At 37.4% G+C, this 8,841-nt stretch overlaps 1 pseudogene; it reads left to right on the top strand.

Moving 5' to 3' along the window:
* Nucleotides 1-2,661: 2,661 nt before the first annotated feature.
* On the top strand, nucleotides 2,662-8,841 carry LOC113294245 (annotated as a pseudogene).

Raw genomic sequence — 8,841 nt, 5'->3', positions numbered from 1 at the left:
CATATTTGTAAAGTCGTTGCGGATAGTAACTTCTTTTTTCATTTTTACGAGAGCAAAGGATCTAACTAAGACCTCCATGTGGGGTTTTTAAGACACGCTACTGGAGAAGCTCAAATAAGTGTTAAATTAATTTTGGCCAAACGGATAAATGGTTCCCGTTTAAATATTTGAGGCTGATTGTGAGGTGATTCTTTTCATTTATAAGAAAACATAAGAAGCTAAAATTTCTAATCTCAACATGTAATAATACTGAAAGAAGTGTTAGCAAGTTTGAAGTTTCTAACCTCAAGTATTATTTTAAAAACTTGCCAGTTTTATTTTGAAATTTGAACATTGCTTTGCGAATATAATTCTTATTCTTAAGTAAGCTTATAACACAACCTCTGATACACAAGCGCACCACCAAAACTTCAAGACGCATGGGTTACTTAGTAATTCACTATTTGGGAAAAGATTGAAAATCAATTTTGAGAAAAAAATGAAAAAAAATAGAAAGAAAACATAAGTCATCTGGGAACAAATTACCAAACTTAAGCCCAAAATTATAAGTCCAAGAAATATAGTAACTATAATAAACATCCAATATTCCTATAAGCGAAAACCAGACCCGTACATTACACGGGTGACAAACTGGTTCTCAGAACAATAAGAAACCCACAAGTAAACCATGGAAGTTGTGCCTCAACTTTGTTGAAATCATTTTCAGCAAAAAAATCTTATCGGAACTTTATTGTTTACAATCCACTAAAAGAAGTAGCAGTTGGGGTTTGAACTAGAGGCCCTTGAGAGTAAATATAGATTCTGATTGAAGTCGTTGGAACCATAGATTCACTGTATACGTAGTATATCATGCACCATATCCAATTATTGTCATTTTCCGAAAGGATTGCTGTTTTATCTATGAAAACTGGTTCGGTGAGACTACTTGAAGGAAAATTTGTTGGTAGATTAAGTTTTTTTTGCCATCACAGACGAAAGATCTTGTATGTTTTTCTCAGATAAAATAAGGGTTTCTGGGTTTTGAGTTGCTCCATATACAGAGAGGCAAAGAGTAATATATTAATGGAGAAGATAGGTGTTTCAAGATACTAAGCAGATTATTTGAATTGTATGGTTGGTGTGAGATGGTACACAATAACATGTGCTAAGAGAGCGACTACGCACTTTGGTGCTAACAAAGAGACAGGGGGTATTAGAATATTCTGGGATTCAACCTTAAACTAGGAAGGGAGTTGAATGCTTTTCTCATGACAATTGGAGAAGGGAATTGGTGAAAGATTTTTTGTTTTATGGTAATGGGTGTGGTCCAAGATTCCCTTGCAGTGATTAGTGAATTTATGATCTTGAGAATTACCAAAATATCTAAGCAAACCAGGGTACTAGCCGTCGTGTGTCTTTGAAAGCTGATTTTGCCAGTTAGATTTGATAACAATGTACTTGCGATCTAAATACTCCTTTGTCCAAAAGCTTTTGGTAGCTGATCAATAAATACACTTGTTTTATAGCCAACAAGTCAAACAAGGATATAAAAACCTCCAAACGATATCAATGCTTTATAAGGTTGGCTGAAAAACCTAATAGCTATACAATTGGCGGGGGAAATACAAATACAGGGGTATTTTGATTTTGGGAGATACTTGGAACATGATACACAACTGAAATTTTTTAAAATTTCTGGGATTTGAGGATTGGGACAAGTGGGATAAACGTAGCCTAGCCAGCATACTACAATCAATAATGCATGCCTCTTAACATGTGCTTCCTAATCCGTATCTGCAAAGAAAAATCAACCAATTTTCTATGGTCTTCTAATCTAGCAGCTAGATTGGCAATCCACATCAGCTAGAGCAACCTCCTAAGTCCTATGGGATGGCTAATCTAGCAGCTAGATTAGAAGATCACGTCATATGGGACCACTATATAATGTTGTTTGGTTCAATGCTTTAAATTTCAGCCGGTAGCTCAGAAAATTAATCTCCCAGCGCTGAACCCTTGAGTGTTTGTATCATTTTTTTCAACGTTGAATCATTCAGCGTTTCAATCTCGCTGCTAGTTGAACTGCGAGCAGTTGATAGGAGAGAAAAGTACCCAGAAATAGTATTAACTTTTTTCCCACATTTTTTTCTTGATTTGCAACACTTTTTGGCCAATCTAACAATTCAATCTAGCCCATAGGGATGTGACTACCTTCTTGAGAACCTCTTAATGGAAATACTCAAAACAATTAGTCTTAATGAAACGTCTAATCTTAAGTTTTAAATGATAGTCTTAGAGGGAAATGACGGTTCTAAACAAGGTGTGCATAATTTTGAATAGGCGTGAATTACGAAGAGACGAGACAATTCACCAAAAATCTTAAATGACCATCAATGACAACTTTCTGGGCTTTATAAAGAGATAAACTGATTTAAATAAATAATTTTGGCCCAATAATCTTCCATAAAAGAAAAAATTGAACTAAAAGAGGAAAAGAAAATTAAAAAAGAGAAAGAATTAAGAAATGCCAAATGAAATAATCCTCTTTCTGCCACTTTTGAGTTTGGGAAGAAGTGAAAAGAAAAGCGGAAACCCTAAATACCAACTCTGCCCCACTACTCGTAGACAAACCCCCAACTCGTAAAGATAATCGGAAATTCTTGTGTTTCTGGGTTCGAAGTGATTATGGCGTTTGCTTCTTCTTCTTCTTCTGGTAATCAACAATATGTTCAATATGGTCTAAATTTTCTCAAAATACATAAAACCACCACCGCCAACAACAACTGCAACGATCCACAGTTATCTCAATCTCAAGCAGCTACCATTGCAGATGAGCAGGAAGCTGATCTTACGGCTCAAGTGGAAGAAGATGAACGACCTCCATATGTTATCGTTGTCCATAGTCCTCCCAAGGTAATTGAACTTGAATAATTAGTTGATAATAGTATAATTAGTGCTACTAATTGGGTATTCTGTTCTACTAGGTTGGGAAGTGCCTATTGATTAGCTCACTAATTGAGCATTATACCGAGGAAAATCTTGATTTACGAGGGCCCGTTACCATCACATCAGGTATATTGAGTTGTTTTTAGATAATATTGGTGTCATGGTCTCATTAAATGTATTTTGGTAGAATGTATTTTCATTGAATTTTGTTTTTGGTCAGGGGGAAAAGAAGAATACAATTTGTGGAGTGTCCCAATAATGTTAAGGGCTTTTTACAAAAATAGGTCTTTTTTTCTTATGGTTTACAAAATTAAGCCATATTTTTAATTTTTTACAGAACTAGGTCTTATTTGACTAAAAACGGTGGATGGAATGTTAAGCTCTACGTGGGCAGTTAACAGGACTTAAAAAGACATAAGACCTTTAAAACCGTTACTTGCATCAACGCTATACCTTTCATGTATCTGTGGAGTTGATAGATACTTAAAAATAACCCACCATGATTTGGTAAGTATTGTCATGTATTTGGTCGTCTTCAATCGCATATATACATTCATGGATGAAGCATCCATGTCGTGTGAACCAATAATGTGAACTAGAGACCATGGGAAAGATTTATTTGAGCTGTTGTGTTTCATCCAATAAGGGTCCAATGAGTGCAACATACAAGCAGGCAGCAACAAGCTTTCCACTTCACTACGAGTGCTTCTCTGTCACCAGGATATAGAGTCAATGTCACCAGCTTCCACGTAATACCATCTAGTACTAGCCGCCATCATTACTATTAAAAGTCGGCAGAGTCTCTCACACCCAATCACGCCAGCACCATTCCCTCCCTTCATGTTCTCATTCTTCAAGCAAATGTTCGCAGGAATGTTTGTGCATCCGTCACCTTATATTACCCACAACAACATCACCTTCACGAGCCACAACATGAGGTACCGATTCTTAATGTGCACCGTCACTACCAGCTCAATTTTTAACACAACCAACACCGTTATCCCATCCTTAAGCTCCCACCAGCTCAAAAATCAACAACACCACCAGCACGCTTAATCCTCATGACACCACCAGCTCGACTTTTGAGAGAAGACATTCAGCATCCATCTACACAATCCCATTACAGATGTTCCTTGAAATGAACTCATCCATAATCAGCAAAATCCAACCCAAATCTATAACAAATCGACCTACCCGTGTTGTTCTGAACCTCTCAAATATTTGTTGAGCCTTCCAAAATAACTCTAGAACCCATGGATAGAGCAGGGGCAAAGACAAGGGACGTGCCTGACTGCTACAAGACTTAACATGTGGTTCAGGATTGTTGTCAAACGGTTGTTGTGCACAGTCTGATGGTTTTTTTCTGCGGCAAGGAAACACCTTCTGAAGCTTTCAAATTCCCTGCAAATTCAAATTAGATATCAACCCACCATTTCTAAACACGTATTTCTATGGATATATATTTGTATATATTAGGAAAAGAGCATGATGAGAGAGAGGGTTTCAGACCAGGGACTTATCTAATGTTGGAGGTTCAAGACGTTCCATTCGAGATGGTTGAAAATTATGATCTTTATCATCCTATTCTTGTGGGAGGCATCAGTCCTGGAGAAAACAATGTTGGATACATGCAGGTTAATATGCCTTCTCATTTTACTGTCGTAAAGTTTGCTGCACTGTTTATTGTGCCCGTGGAATGCAAGTATAACTTAATATCGATGTTGCTGCATATGAACAGCAAGATACAGCTGCTATTGATCTTACGGTGGAAGAAAAACGACCTCCATATGTTATTGTTGCCCATGGAACTCGCAAGGTAATTTTACTTATTAAATTTGATGACAGATAATCAGCTAGTTTTGGTGCTTCCAACTGACATTGTATTTTGTTCTAGGTTGGGAAGTCCCTATTGATTAGGTCAATAGTCGAGCATTATACCAAGGAAAATCTCTTATACATGCATGGCCCAGTTACGATCATATCAGGTATATTTATTTCGATTGTTTCTTACTACCTAGACAGATTGGTTTGGTTTCATGGTCTCACTATGTGTTTTGGTTTTTTGTTAGGTGAGCAAAGACGAATACAGTTTGTGGAATGTCCGAATAATATTAATGGTATGCTTGATGCTGCAAAGTATGCTGACGCTGTCATATTGCTCATTGACACATATATTGGGTTTGAAATGGTATGTAATTGTTTGAAAGGCCGGAATATATTTTTTAGTAGCCTTTCCTTCAGCAACAATTTTGAGTTATCATTGCTACCATTTTCTATTGATTCGCACAACAATTAGAGCTAGGTCACAGTAAGTTACTATGGTATTTTTGTAAGATGTTTTTGCTGATTCCAGGAAACGTTCGAGTTTGTGAACATTTTACGAGTTCATGGCATGCCGAAGATCATGGGAGTGCTGACATCTCTTGATTTGTGAAAAAATGTTGAAAAACTATCAAGAACCAAAGAATATCTCATGAATCATTTCTGTAGTGAAATATGTGAAGGAGCAAGACTATTCTGTTTATTTGGACTCGAACATGGGATGTAAGTTTCTTATGATTTAATACTATTGCAAATTAGCTTCATATATTTCATGCGAGTATACCATGTTGTAAGATTCAAGGGACTTACTAAAAGTAAAATAGATTTAAGAATATTCCATCAAGGTGTCTTGTCTATTCTAACAGGTACCCAAAGCATGAAATTCTTGATCTGGCAAGCTTCATCTCGGTTATGGAATTCCATCCTTCGTCTTGGCGAGCTGCACAACCTTATGTGTTGTTAGACCATTTTGAAGACGTTACTCAGCCAGAAAGTGTGCTCATGGATAACAGATGCAATAGGGACATCGTGTTGTATGGTTATCTTCGAGGTCGTGATATCAAGAAAGGAACCAAGGTACTTCTTCTAGCGATGCTAAACGGACGCCAATCTTGCTTTTTATTCCGTCACTTTTTGGACTATAGCCGACTTATGTAAATACATCCTTCTAAAATCAGCCACAGCCACATTTGCATATCCAATTCTTATATTCTTATAACATACTCCGGAATCACATATTGCTCGTAATTATGCAGGATTAGAATCATCCAATTATCTGAAACCCTTTTAAATTAGTCTATTTTCTTCATATTTTATAAACTCATGTAGATTTGATAAACTGGGAATAAGTAGGGACTGTTTTTAGGAATTTTGCTAACTGTTAGAGCTCAGTAGCTGACAGAGATTTACAGTGGTAGGAGACTCGTGTCATCTGATGCTAAGTTGCCTGGGTCCGTTTCCTTTGTTGGTTGATATTTTTGACTCTTTCCCGATTCTCTTATTAGATCCTAACAGGAAAATGTTTCTGGAAATCTGTGTGTTGATGTCATTTTACTCTTGTAGTATATGAAATTATGAAAAAAGGGAATCGTCACCGGTAGAGGGTCAAGACTTCCATCGAGTATCCATATCATCTGCTTTCTTCTTTTCTCTCAGTTCTGTAGACATATGCAACTCAAAATTTTAGGACGATGTTGTTTTTTATTTTGTTCTTTAATATGCCATAGTAATTTGACAGTTTTGGGCTAGTGTTTTTTGTTATTTTTTGTCTCATTCACGGATTCACTACTTTATTGTGTTGATTTTTAACTATTGAATGGCCAATATATTGTCGTTTGACCGTATTAGTGAATTTTGGCTCCAAGTAATATCATGAGTTTTACTATAATGTTGTTTCACCAATATGCAAACTAAACTGACTTGAGGTTTATTGTGTCAGGTGCACATTGCAGGTGTTGGTGATTTCCCTCTAGTTGGTGTAACTAGCTTCGTCGATCCTTGCCCTTTACTGGATGCTCCCAAAACGAAGAGATCTGCAAGGTGATGTCTTATTTCTTTTTCACGCAATATTTGTAGAATGATTAATCAGAGAGAAGAAACATCATGTTCTTGCCGCAGATTTCTATGGATCTTTGTAGTAATCTTTATGCTATTTCCACAATTTTTTATTTAAAAAAAATATTCTTTAATCTTGCATATATCAGGAAAAGAGCAGAATAAGAGCGAGGGTTTCAGACCAGGGACCTATCTAAGGTTGGAGGTCCGAGACGTTCCTTTTGAGATGGTTGGAAACATTGATCCTTGTCATCCGATTCTAGTTGGAGGAATCAGTCCTGCAGAAGTAAGTGTTGGCTATATGCAGGTGAGAATGCCTGCTCATATTACTAGGGTACTGTGAAGTATGTTATACTGCATGTTTACATCTCATGACTATTTACTGTTGTTCTTCCAGGCGACACTTAAGCGACATACTTGGCACAGGAAATTGTTGAAGACAAAGGACCCTATCATTGTTTCCATTGGTTGGAGGCGGTACCAGACGACCCATATATATGCCATGGAGGATCGCAGTAAGCGGCTTCGAATGCTCAATTACACCCCTAGACACGCAGTGTCTTGGGGCCCTCTGGCTTCACCCAATACTAGAATTGTTTCTGTACAGAGTCTGCCAGAAAATAAGGTTTGATATGTTCTATTATAAACTAAAACACCCTACTGTGTCTAATTGCATATTTTGGATGCCCCTGATTTTCTGAAAGCAACTAATTGGAAATCAGGAAAAACAATAAGTTGATACCTCCCCTCCTAGACCATTAAATTCATAAAAGATGGGGGATGTGGCCTTTCAATTTAAGCAGATGTAATTAATCTATACCCGATGCATAAGAGAACTTATGATTTACTGTTTTTCATCATGTGATAAGTGTGTTGTAGTCCACTTTCTCTGAATGGCTTCGTTTGAATCCTCAGGCAGCATTTCGTATTTTAGCTACTGCTGTTGTAGTTGATTTGGACCCTGCTGCGAGGATCACAAAGAAGTTCAAACGGTCTGGAACTCCCTGGAAGATCTCTGGGAAGACTGCTCTAATTAGAGACCTGTTTAAATCGGATCATGAAATTAATAGGTTTAAAGATGCAAAAATTTGGACTGATAGCGGAACTCAGGGGAAGGTTAGCATTGTAAGTGTTAAATCTTTGGTTGGTAGTACTGTATTCGCTCATGCGTTCAACTATTGTATCTTGAGATCCAGTATTCATGTGGCTTGGTTTTGTGTAGGCTGTAAAAAAAGTGTTCGTGGATAGACCGAGAAGGAAGAAAGTCGGTCTTCCTAGAGAAGGGATTGCTAAGTGCACGTTTAAGCGCAAAATTTCTATGGGGGATACCGTTTTCATGCGTGTGTCAAAGGAAGTTGAGGTTCCTCGTTTCTTCTGCCCGTTGGTGCCTACACCTAGTTTATCTGACAGGGTTAGTGCCGCCTGATTTTTTATTTTGTTTGTGGAGTTTTATGCTTTCATATCTGACTTGTGTGCGTGTTTCTTATTGTTGTGTGTATTATACACAACGATATAAAGCTCGAGGAAATCCCGGAAAGAGAATTATTAAAACCGGAACCCAAAGACAAGAATGTCGAGGATTATTCTGTGTGGAGGCGGAAATCGCTGAAAGGACGACGTATGGTGGGCTTCTTTGAGAGACAGCCTAGCTTACAAGACCTAACTTATGCTAAGAATTTTGAGTTGTACCATGTAAGATTTAGTATTGGCCTAGGAAGGCCTTTCCCATATTTATTTTTTTCGAAATTTTTAATGCATTTCCAGAGAATGATTTTGGGTTCGATATGTTGTTTCATTTTACAGTGTAACAAAGAGGAGCAGAAGGAATTCGAGAAACATCCAATGATGGTGATTTCAAAGGAAGAAGAGATGTTAGAATTACACAAGAGAAGAGAGATTGGGAAGAAATACAAACCACAGCGTAGGTCACAATGGTCTAAAGACGAACGGGTCTGGCGTTGCTCAAAAGATCTATATGGAGATATGACTCCCACTTATCTTACCTTCTTTGTGCCTTGGCGTCAAATTAAATTGAAGAAATAG

The sequence above is a fragment of the Papaver somniferum genome, chromosome 7 (genome assembly GCF_003573695.1).
Source record: "Papaver somniferum cultivar HN1 chromosome 7, ASM357369v1, whole genome shotgun sequence".
In the NCBI taxonomy this organism is placed as follows: domain Eukaryota; kingdom Viridiplantae; phylum Streptophyta; class Magnoliopsida; order Ranunculales; family Papaveraceae; genus Papaver; species Papaver somniferum.
The sequence above is the reverse complement of the archived record's forward strand: the minus strand, read 5'-3'. Positions and strand labels throughout refer to the sequence as shown.